Raw genomic sequence first — 13330 nt, forward strand, 5'->3', positions numbered from 1 at the left:
TATTTGATAAAACCCTGCTTAGCATACACTACAAAACACTCATTACAACAAGAATTACATTTTAAATGCCCCCCTTTGCTATTTCTTAAAAAGACCTCCCTATAAATACTTTTGGAAGGTTAAATGTGTGCCGAATTAAGGTCAGTTCATGATTCTGAAACTGTATTTGAGGGGAATTAGAGTTCACTGATTTTTGGTTGAAGTTTGCTGTGAAATAACATACCTACTCAGTTTTTTTTAGCCATTTGAGACTAAAGTAATCACATGCCTTCAATATTTGTTAAAGCCAGTTGTGTTTATTGTAGGCATTATTTGCCTGTATCAAACAGTTTTGAGTGTATTTGACCAATATTGAATTTGGCTACATTCTTTGTGCTGCTGTGTATCTAAAACATAACTACAGACCATCTTGCAAATGGATGGAAAAACAGATAGACAGTTTTGGTGATTTATATTGTGCCAGCCGAGGGTTAGTTCACTCAAGTTTCATAGAAAACACTGTGACTTATTAACAAGAGAAACCCATCTTATAAGGGTTCAAACATTAGATGTGTGAAGTCATAGCACAAACATGTTTCTCAGGACCAATCCCAAACCACGCCCTACACACTACCCCTCCGTTTGCGCATTAGCCTGACCCGTCTCAACGCTGTGTGTGTCCGTCAGGAAACACGCTGTTTTACGTTGACGTAGTTCCAGCAAACATCCACTGATAAATTGCGATGTTAACAACCTCATGATAACCTCATATTTTTTTAACTTAGGATCGTTTACCTGTGTTTAGTCTAGAAAAAGGTAAATGTGTGCATTTTATTATAAAGTTGTGTATAATGTGACAGACAAGAATAGTCCATTCTGAGAGATAGATGTATCCTGCTGTATGGGTTGATTGTGCGTTGATCTGTTGGTAATGCCTTGGGGTTCCGGTGGGAGGGATCACTGCGCTCTTCCTCGCTCGATTCAGACGAGTGAAGGCGGGAGCTGTGATTTTATGTCTTCACTTCTCTCACTCACTATTTCCCTTATAGAGTATCAAAGGAAAAGGGCAGCTGCTCGAAGGACAATAAAATACACAAAAAAGAGAACATGGAGAGAATTTTGTTCTACCATTGGCAGAGGAGTACAATTAGGTGATGTCTGGTCCATGTTTAAGCGGATGAGTTGGAAAAGGAAATCCATTAAAATTCCAGCTTTGGTTGATGGGGAGAGGCTGGCAGTGACAGATAAAGAGAAGGCAGATATGTTAGGAAGGACACTTGCAGCAGTAGGCCTACATAGTGGGGAACATCTCAGTGATATTCATAGGCAGCAAAAACAGCAGTTACTAGCAGAGAATGAAAACGTGAAGGAGAAGAGACAGGATAATAGGTCAGCCCTTGATGTGGAATTTACAATGTCAGAACTCAAAATAGCCTTACAAGGTACAGGATATACAGCCCCAGGACAAGACCAGCTATGCTATGCTATGTTTAGACAGTTACCTATGGAAACTATGACAATGGTGCTGAGTCTTTTCAATACAATCTGGAGAGAAGGAGATATGCCAAGTTTGTGGAAAACAGCAGTCGTGCTACCATTCAATAAGCCAGGGAAAGATACAGCTAACCCTAGTAACTACAGACCAATAGCTCTTACATCACACCTATGTAAATGGATGATAAATACAACTTTGAAGCTTGTAACGGCATAATTACAAGCAACGGAGTAACTTTACGTCACTGCAGGCATAACAGCCGGTGTTTCTCGTGAGTGTTTTCCCCGGGAAACAAACACAATACACACAAACGCAAAAATACACAAACACACACGTATATACACACACACACTCGCGGGCTTCCCCCATCTTCCCTTCGTACTATTTTGATCATTTGCTCCGCTAATAATCAATCAGATCGATCCAGAGAAGAGGAAACTTTAAAGGCCTTTTTCTCAAAATGATGACTCTGTAACAGTCATTATATAATGTGACATATTTTGCTTAATATTTGGAGTAGCCTACAACAACAATCCTGATATCATTAGAAAGTTATGAATCTCCTCTTTCCAACAGTGTATACAACTCAAAATGTGTCTTCGGGTCAATGCGACTGATTTCGATGGAGCAGGTCACTTTGCATTAGGTAAAATAAAGCAGGCAGACATAACAGGAAGAATATGTACATTTTAACCCAATCAAATAGGACATTGTCACACCATTCAAATGTATCCATGTAAATGACAACCAATAAAAAAGCTTAGATTTGTTTATTCGTTACGTTGTTTACTTTATTTGTTACGTTGTTCTGTGTGTGTCAGCCGTTAACCTAGATAGAAAAAATATACACTTGCAAACACGTCAGAAGAACCAGCGCAGAAGAAAACTATACAGTCAATCTAAACTTAAATTAACAACTGGAAGGTCACATCTCTGACATCCACGTCTCCGGAGCCTGGACCTTCATCAATCATAGAACCAGCGAAGCCAGATGAACCCAAAAGCAGCAGCTCCTCTGCGGCCGCAGAGACTGTCAAAACCGCCGCCACCGCCGTCGTTGAACCGAAACAGGCTGGTTCCGACTGCATGGAGGTTTGTTGTCGGGACATTGAGACGGGTAAAGCTGCAGCTAACTGACCGCTAGATTATTTGGGCAAAGAGAAAGGTACTTCAACGCAGAATGGTACAAAAACAGAGAGTGGTTAATTCTTTGCAAAACCACTAAACGGGCCTTCTGTGAAATATGCAGATTTGCTGCTGTCAAACGGCTTGTAACTTTCTCAAAATGTGGAGATGATAGCTTTGTTAATATCGGAGTTAATAACTGGAAAAAGTGCCCAAGCCTCCTGGACAGCCACCAAAAGTCTCATTTCCACAGAGAGTGTGTTCAAAGAAAGTGCGCTTTCTTCAGTCAAACACCAGTCAACATACAGCTTGTCAAACAACAGCGTATTGAGCAGGAAAAAAGAAGAGATGGAATGATGGAGCAACTGCGCTGTCTGCAGTTTCTAACCCGACAGGGCCTAGCAATCAGGCGGCATAATCAGGGCGGATAAGGAGAGCAATTTCCAAAAGAACTCGTAGCTGAGAAAAACCCCACTCTGAAAAGCTTCATGCTCACCGGGAAATATGCATCATGAGACAATTAATGAACTTATAAATCTAATGTATCGGGAGTCTCTCACCACTATATTAACTGAAATTTAAAAGCAATGCAAAACATGCAGTTATTGTGCTTCCAGCAAACATCCACTGATAAATTGCGATGTTAACAACCTCATGATAACCTCATATTTTTTTAACTGAGGATCTACCTGTGTTTAGTCTAGAAAAAGGTAAATGTGTGCATTTTATTATAAAGTTGTGTATATTTACAGACTGTTGCAAAAACTAAGAAACTTATAAGCATCAGGTTTAAAACTAAAAGAGCTTTACAAAAAAGTAACACAATTAGAGATGTTTGGAGTTTTATTTTAGTTATTAATTTACATTTGTTGTCAAAGAGATGCTGATTTGATACCGTTGATACAGTTACGGCATTTCCTGTTTCTGCCGGAGAGGGGAGTTTGTCCCAAAGCTTGCCGCTGTCTCCCTCCATCTGACAGGAGGGAGCCTCATGTGTCACTCCACGGAGTTCACTCCGTCACGGAGGGGGAGTGTGTAGGGGTAGGGTGTAGGGCGTGGTTTGGGATTGGGCCATACACACTAGAGATGGGCGAGTCCTGATTCATCCGGATTAGTGATGGGAATTCCGGCTCTTCTTGGTGAGCCGGATCATTTGGCTCGGCTCACCAAGAAGAGCCGGCTCTTTCGGCTCCCAAACGGCTCTTCAGTTTACTACATATTATACCTTTTATAATTCAATCAAATGTAGCCCTGTTTTGACTCATGATTTATATGTGTACACATATCACTTAAATTATTCAATACATCCTTTGTACTGAAGTATTCAAAAGTAAAAATTACATGTTTAATATCAATTATTTGCTGTGGCCAGTTTTCATTGCATTTACAGACCCTTGTATCTCTCTGATACCACCCAATGAATGCACTGACTTGCTTGAACCACGCTACACAAAGCAGATAGCAACACCTATAAAAAACCCGAGGTGACAGGGCTTTCAGTGTTGCAGCTCCTAGACTGTGGAACAGCCTCCCAGTACATATCCGGACTGCTGAGTCTATTGAACTTTTTAAATCTCAGCTAAAAACTCACCTCTTTGCACTGGCTTTTAATACTAGTTGAACATTACATTTTTACATTTGTATGTGTTTTTTTTAAATATTTTTCTAGTTATTGTGATTTTTATCATGTTTTTAATTATTGTTTTATTATTGTACTCCCATTGTGTTATTTAATATGTATTGCCTGTACAGCACTTTGGTCAACTGAAGGTTGTTTTAAATGTGCTATATAAATAAATAAAGATTGAGATTGAGATAAAAACTTAAGCATAGACATTTAAATAAAGGGGCTACTGTATCGACATTTTAAAATTATATTTAAAGAAAAGGCCCTGACTAAACAGCAGGGCTCTATTTCAGTATTAACTATAGAAAAAAAGACAGCAACAGCTGACATCAAATCTTTGCTGAGCCCAAGGATAATCATAAATAAATGACATAGTGAAAATAAATATATTGCAATGCTCAGTACAGCAGCATCCAACAGTCTCTAATCCTTGGATATTACATGTCACTGCATGCATGCACGGAGCAGCTGTAGCGCGGAGATCATCATATCATTCTGTCTTGTATTACTTAACAACAAAATAACAAAAAAAAACGGCCCGTTCGCGGGCGCGAGCCGGCTCCCGTCGTTCACTTAAAAGAGCCGGCTCTTTGAGCCGGCTCGTTCGCGACCGACACATCACTAATCCGGATCATTAACCCGGATCCTAGAAATGAGCTGGTCATGACGAGTCTCCCCTCTCCATTAACCCGAGTCCTTGAGTCCCACACTTGGTGTGACGTACAAATTAAAACTATAAATTGCGTCACTCGCTACTCTCTTTATAACATGTAAAATCACATTACAACGTACCCCAAGTCCATCTGCCTACCCTTTAGCAAGTATACAGTCACAGGATAGCTGCCAGAAGTGATCGTTTGGCTCAGGGGAGGGGACGCGGATCAGTGAAACTTCCTGCAGACTCGTGGGGACTCAGAGGAGCCGACGGCTCCAACAGCAGACTCGCAGATTCGCAGATTCGCAGATTCGCAGATTCGCAAATCCTGACTCGCTGCAACACACAGCGGATCAGACTCGTGCGGACTCGGAGCCGTAACCATATAGCAGCAGATCCAGAGATCCGGCAGACTCGTCCTCATGCACGAGTCCACAGCAGACTCGGATTTGCCAAATCGCAAAATAACCCTTTTTTTTGTGATCAACATTTTTTATTAAAGCAAAATACACTGTAGCGGAGGTTAATATAACGTCAGTTTAATAGATAGATAGATAGTACTTTATTGATCCCAAATTGGGAAATTGTTGTTGTTACAGCAGCATAAGGCATTTTACAATAAAACAAAACTACAAAATATGCAAGAATAGAAATAAAAATTAAATAAAATATAAAATATACATGTCGAAATAGAAAATATACATGCAGATATTATATATATATATATATATATATACAAATATATATATGTATATTCAAAATATATGGAATAATAATATGCTCGTGAAATGCAACACGTTTTCGGTTTCACCAATAGGATTTCTACGGTCTTGGTGATGCTGACTCATATGACTCAAATGACTCGTATGATCTGGATCTCTTCAATGACTGACTCAGAAGACCCTGAGTCCGTAAAATGATCCGGATTTGCCATCTCTAATACACACGCACTTTTTTGGCCCCCCCACTTCTAAAATGAATCCGGCGCGCCTGGCTTAGACACATGCATCCAATCGGCTCTATACGCAGATGATGGGGCTATTTGGATGAGGGGAAGAAATGCCCCATACGTAATGGAGAATGTAGCTAGAGCGATTAAAAAAGTGGAGAGGTGGTCATATAACTGGGGATTCAAAATGTCAGAAAGCAAGTCATGCTACATGGTATTTACAAATAATCGCAAGATTGATGTTGCCGTCTGGCAGACGTTACCGCAGCATCCTGGCAAGGACAAGAAGATTCGGAGACAGTTTCTTCCTGCGGGCAGTGAGACTGTTAAAAAATGGAACTGTTGAAACAACTTCAAACATTCATCTGCTACTCAGTAATATGTATCTAATACCTAATATATATATATCATTCCAATAACTTGTATATAGACTCATACTGCACTATTCCACATCATAACTTTATTTCATTTTTATAACTATTATTCTTTTTGTATTGCTCATGCTCTTATTGTTATTATGTTATGTTATTATGTTGCATTGTTGGAGAAGCCTGTGACATAAGATTTTCAACTGCATAATTACTCTGTAGCTATGTCAGATTGACAATAAAGAACCTTGAACCTTGAACCTTGAACCTTGAACCTTGATGGCCAACAGCTAACACTATATGATCGTCCAATGACAGGTGAATGATTTCAAATACCTAGGACTGTGGTTTGATAGCAAATATACATGGAAAATGCATATTAATCAAGTGGAAACAAAATGCAAAAAAGTATTACATCTACTACGAGCTGTAGCTGGATGCAACTGGGGCGCAGACAAACAAGCATTAATAGACATTTACAGATCAATTATGAGGTCCACAATAGACTATGGTTGTATAGTGTATGGAGCAGCAGCAAAAACATTGCTTTTAAAAATTGATAGAATACAATATAAAACATTGCGGTTGTGTATTGGAGCGATAAAGTCATCCCCTATCAATGCAGTTCTGATAGAAGCAGGAGAGACACCTCTGGAGATCAGAAGAGAGAAACTTGCTCTGTCATACTGGGTCAGGCTACAAGGAAGTGGAGAGGAAAATATTACAAACAGAATATTACAGGATTGCTGGGAATATGCAAAGTTCCAGGGACGTGGGTTTGGCTGGACGAGTAAGGAGAGAACGAGGGCATATGGAGTGGAGACCATCATCGTTTGCCAAAGCAACCCCATTTAGCAGCGTTCCCCCATGGCTTTTCCCAGAAGCTAAAATAGATGTGAGTATCATAGAAAGGAAAAAAGAGTGGCAAATAAATGAAGTGGGAATTAAAACAAGTATGTATCTGAACGAAAAGTACTACAATTACCTACAAATGTACACAGATGGTTCTAAGAACAAGGAAGAGTGTGTTGGAGTTGGTATACATCCCAGACTTTAAAATATTGATCTCAAAAAGAGCGTCTGATCAATTATCAGTGTACACAGCAGAAATGCTTGCTGTAATAATAGGACTACAGTGGGTTGAAGAGGTCAGACCAGATAGGGTGGTGATGTGCACAGATTCATTGTCCATATTAAAAAGCATACAGTCAACAACTGTCAGAGAAGACATTCTCATAGAACTGAACCATAGCCTGTTAAGACTTCACAGAGGCGGCATAGATCTGCAGTTCTGCTGGGTGCCTACATGGGGGGGGGAAAGGGAACGAGTGTGCTGATAAATTAGTGCACTGCAAAAGGAAATAACATTACCAGTTCAACTTGGAAAAGGAGAAGGAAAAGCAGTAATTAAGAAGAAAGGGATGGAGATCTGGCAGAAAAGGTGGGAGAAAGACCAGAAAGGCAAAGAGTATCACAAAGTACAAAAGACAATCACAATTAATATTTATAAAGAAAGAAACAGAAGGGAGGAAATCATGATAGCTAGACTCAGAATAAATCACACGGCTTTGAATGGTACTCTGTATGTCATGGGGAAAAGTGACAGTGACAAGTGTGGGAGCTGTGGAGTAAAAGAACATGTCGAACATTATCTTGTTACATTGTGACATCTATAAAGCTGAAAGAGAAAAACTAAAGGATAACGTTTTAGAGGCAGAGAGGGAATGGAGTGTGGTTGGTATTCTGGGAACAGAAGGAGAGGGAGTACGAGCTACCAGAAAGGCACTGTTTACCTTTCTGAGTGAAACTGGGGTAGGAAAAATAATTTAACATTAGGTCAAGAAAGATCGTAGATTTTGATTTTGTTTTGTTTTATTTATTTTATGTTTTTTGTTGATTTTCTTGTTGATTTTTTAATTGATTTTTTGATTTGATCATAGATATATACGTCCATGAGTTAAGAGATGGAATGATATGATGATTCACACTCATGTACAGTAGGTGGCGGTATGCACCTTTAAAGTTGTTTGCAATCCGCCAAAAACCGAGAGAAGAAGAAGAACTATTTCCCTTTGTAAGGGTACAACATTTGGAGGCGCTGCTGGGAGCTTTGATTTGAGGACCATCCCTGAGTTGTTAGTGGAATCCTCTGATCAATCATCCCCTTAAACAACCCAGTCATCGGAGAAAGGAGCTTGGCAAGGCAGTCGAGGTCGTCTTCAGACAACGTTGGTAACCTGCATCCTGAAGTGCGAAAAGTGACCACTAGGGAGCAGCAAAAAAGCTAATTAAGTCAGATAAACCCTCATTTGCTAATTATGCCACTCCTCTGATACAATGGAGTCTGAATTGGAGAAGCTGCAGCTGGAGATTACAGGTGCATTGTATACACACTGGGTGTTTCTCAATCGCGAGTACGCTTGCTTGGTAGCACATGTCTGCCGAGCATCTTGCTTCAGAAGCGAGGCAAGAATACTTCCTGGCATTCGGAAAACAAAGAGTGGAACAGGCTAGCAAGTGTGCAGGTGTGCGTCATATGAGAGGTCCCGCCTTACATCTTCCGCCACAGATTTGGGGAAATTGGTCCGTGCGCAAAGCATTGTGGGGATTTTAAGACCGCGAAGTCTACTCATGTGCAGCCTCGATATTTCTCCAAACGGAGTACGCCGGGCTCGGTAGATTTCCAAGTATGCTGGAGATTGGAACAGTACTTCGGCGGCACTCGATGACGTAGTATGCTTGAAATAGTGGCTCTGAAGCAGCTTTACTCACGATTGAGAAACACCCAATGACTGTAGAACAACTGATTAAAGTGTGCAATGAACTGGAGATTTCAGGACCGGATAATGAGCATGTGACTGGTAAATCTCGCAGTCAATGAATTTCTCATGTCACAAAGCATAATGAACGTGAAGAAATGGCCGACCTAGAGGATGAAGGCATGTCCGAACTTCTTAATGTGCAGGATATCATAGACAAAGCCCAAATTGCAACAAATGTACATGACAGTGAAATCTTAAATCAAAGTGTCAAAAGGGAAAATCTCCAGAAGGAGGTAGAGACGCTAAGGTTGTCATTACAAGAAAACGAAAATGCAATGCATGACCTAATGAACACAAGCATGAACCACCCTGCCGGGTCCAGCACCCCAGCAAAAAATCTTGCCCAAGCACTCCCCAGTAGCTCTATGTGGCGCAAAGATCTTAAGATCGCAGGCCAAATAGGCGAGCCAGGACATTTTCTAGTCTGGCCAGACAAATTGAAAATGGGTTTAGTAAGGGCTACCCAGAGTCAGAGATCATTGATGCTGTAATCCGTGCCATCACACCAGGCCTACAGTTATGGAGTTACCTTGAAGGGAAGGAAAACCTTACACTGCCTGCCCTTCGCCGAATTCTCAGATCTCGTTACCAGGAGAAAGGTGCCACAGAGTTATACAAACAACTCACCTCTGAGGTTCTGGGGCCTCATTTATAAAGCCTTGCGTAGGATTGACGTGGGAAGGTTGCTTACGTAGGACAATGCAAATAAATACGCACAGACATTTTCCGATTCATAAAAGACTACGTACCGGCACAGGACTTGCGTACGGCACATCCTACGCCGGTTTACCTTTATAAATCACAATCAACTCGAAATGCGGCGTAGCTTTTGCGGGCTTCACGTAACGCCCATATTTGCCTATAAATAGTCAAAGAAACGCCCATTCATTCATTCATTTTGACTGACTCCATGAAGACGATCGCAGGAAATGAGGACAGAACAGCTAAAAAAGACATCTCTCACCGTGTCAGATTTTGGTTATTTTGGGGAGGTCGAGATAAATCATATTGTTTGGTGGATGCAGTTTGAACCAGAGTAGCAGCATGGAGGCATCGTCACCAAAAATAAATAAATAAGTCTCAGAGTCTCAAACAGGCGTTTGTTTAATCATTTTAAGATTGGCTTTAATCAATTTGTGAAAATGAATTCTTCATATTTGATAAATGAGAGGTAACATTTTATTTATGGTATTATTTCCACATATTTCTCTCCATTCTTCCTTCTGCCAACGGTGTCGCAGTTTCTCGTCTCTCCCGTTTTTGTGCTTAGTGCGTACGCATGGGTCAGAGTTTGCGTGGAGGGCCGCACATTTTCCCGTCAAGTTTGTTTTTTATAAATCGCAAACATTGCGTAGAAACTGGCGTACGCCATCTTTTGAGCGTACGCACCGTTTATAAATGAAGCCCCTGAGGAGAAACAAGGACATTGAACGACGATGGGTGTTGGAGAAATACTGTTTTCTCCACTCTTTGGGTTTGTTTTAATGCACTGATATCATGTGCGGCTCTGAACTGTGTACGACCTTGCAGCTGCCTCTTTATGATAGGAGGAGGCAGGGCATTTCAGGTTGTTGATCTTTATGAGGAGACAGGCACATACTTGTTGTCTCCTACATTATCTCACAACTGCTGGAAGTCCAGAAGACGTCACAGGTGACCCGTCGCAGATGACCCGACTTTCCGACACCCGCGGCTGATATTAGCGCCACCTCGATTTACGACTTTGTTGTTATCTCCTGTGTTTTGGACTATATAAGCCTGATGTTTTTTCCTGCTCCGTTGAGCAACATACCCCATGTGTGTGAGTTAAACCATATCCTTTGTATGTGATTTAACTCTGCTCCTTCTTGCAAGAATAAACTAGAACCTGATTATTGATTCTCAACCTGGTGTCGAGTGATATTTTCCTAACAATGGGTATTTACCCATGTCTGAAAAAATTTATGAAAAGAGTTCCAGACTGTCACATTGCACTTTATAGGTAAATGTAGCAAACATTTTTAGCCTGAAATAATGCATATTGTGTTTATTATGGTATACAGTTTAACCCTTAATTGCACTAAAGGCCGCTAGAGGTCAAAGTTTTAGGATGTTGGGGACAACATCTATTTTGAAGGGGAGTATTCTGAGAGATAGATGTATCCTGCTGTATGGGTTGATTGTGCGTTGATCTGTTGGTAATGCCTTGGGGTTCCGGTGGGAGGGATCACTGCGCTCCTCCCCTCTCGATTCAGACGAGTGAAGGCGGGAGCTGCGTGATTTTATGTCTTCACTTCTCTCACTCACTATTTCCCTTTTTAAGGGTACAACACTAAGAAGCTTATAAACATCAGGTTTAAAACTAAAAGAGCTTTACAAAAAAGTAACACAATGAAAGGTGTTTGGAGTTTTATTTTAGTTATTAATTTTTATTTTTTGTCTAAGAGATGCTGATTTGAAACCGTTGTTACATACAGTTATGGCATTTCCTGTTTCTGGCGGAAAACAGAAACAGGTTTCAGCGAATACAGCGAATACAGCGGTTTCAGTAAATACAGCGGCAAGCTTGTATTTACTCCCTCCATCTGACAGGAGGGAGCCTCGTTGAGCTGCGAGTGTCACTCCACGGAGTTCACTCCGTCACGGAGGGGTAGTGTGTAGGGGTAGGGTGTAGGGCGTGGTTTGGGATTGGGCCTCAATCACTACCAAACCTTTTTTACCACAAAAAGTTGGACACAGGAAGAGGAGGGACTTGACCTCCCTATGGACCATTTTCCTACGTGCACCTTTTAACTAGGGCTGCATCTCACTTCGGTTATTTTTCATTTCCTCGCTCCTCGGTCTCGGTATCACCGGAAGTTGATTTGTCTGCGCCATCTTGAGTAACGTCCCAGTGGCCTTATTTGTGCCGGAGGATCGAGGATCGAGGAGCGATAACGGAGGAGCACTAATCGAGGAACCACCAGACCATCCTCCAGTGAAATCCTCAGACACTCGCCCCGCCCCTTTACTGTGTATCTCTCACCGATTGGACGATGCAGCGCATGCACTCTGTTGCTTCTTGACATGAGAGCAGTTTCCCAGCGGAGTGAAGAAAACACATGAAACTCACGGGACTCACTCAGTTTATAGTGTTTTGTTTCTATTAATGTATCATTCAGTTACAAATATGTGATATATCTGAACAATAAAGTGGACAAAAATCTTTTTATTCATTTATTGGAAACATTTTCATGATCGCTTTTTTAGTTTTACATTTTCATTTGCCATTTCCATTCAGTCAGTCATTAAGTACTATTAAAATGTTAATTTGCTACATATCCACACAAACAAACAAAGTGTGCAATCCAATGAATGTTAATCTAACTGGGTTTTGATAGATAACATCTCTTTTTCTTCTCTCAATTATTTTATTTATTTTGTGCACTCTAATCAATATTAATCAAACTATTAATTATTCGTTTATACATTTTAAGAATGGCGTTTATCTTTTTTGAGAATTAGTTATTTTATTTATTTGGGTCTACAGATGATACAAATGTTTGTGTCGGTAAATGTGTGGCGGGGGTGTTTGTGAAAATAACGGGACAGAGCTGGCTGCTGTCAGACGATCAGCTGTGCAGCGTCATCAAACGGACGTCGCTTCACGTGACGCTCCGGAGGAAAGGACGTCCCATTGCTCTTAAAAACTAATTTCCCTGCTTCTCGTGGTTTCCTTGAGTCTCTCCATGCTTCCCTGGTGGGAGGGACTTGTCGCAGGGAAACGACGCAAGGATTTCATTTAACCAAAGTGAGATGCAGCCAATAGGCTTGTTTGAGACGAGCTGCGGCTCGCCTCGAAAGTAGACGAGAATAGCCAATCGCATGCAATGTCATCGAGTGCCGCCGAAGGACTGTTCCAATCTCCAGCATACTTGAATTCCACCGAGGCCGCGTCCTTGGTTTGGGGGAAATGTCGAGGCTGCACATGGGTAGACTTCGCGTCCTTAAAATCCCCACAATGCTTTGCGCATGGACCAATTTCCCCAAATCTGTGGCGGAAGATGTAAGGCGGGGCCTCTCCTATGACGCACACCTGCTAGCCTGTTCCACTCTTCGTTTTCCGAATGCCAGGAAGTATTCTTGCCTTGCTTCTGAAGCAAGATGCTCGGCTCGGCTGTGCTACCAAGCCAGCATCCTCGTGATTGAGAAACGGGGTGTTTCTCAATCGCGAGTATGCTTGCTTGGTAGCACATTCTAAAAAGTAGAGGTTATACGTATAGCTATGTTCGGACTATACAGACATATCACATATTTTCAAATAGATTCCTCTGGCTGATTTTGAAACAGGG

Source organism: Trematomus bernacchii, unplaced genomic scaffold, assembly GCF_902827165.1.
Source record: "Trematomus bernacchii unplaced genomic scaffold, fTreBer1.1, whole genome shotgun sequence".
In the NCBI taxonomy this organism is placed as follows: Eukaryota; Metazoa; Chordata; class Actinopteri; order Perciformes; family Nototheniidae; genus Trematomus; species Trematomus bernacchii.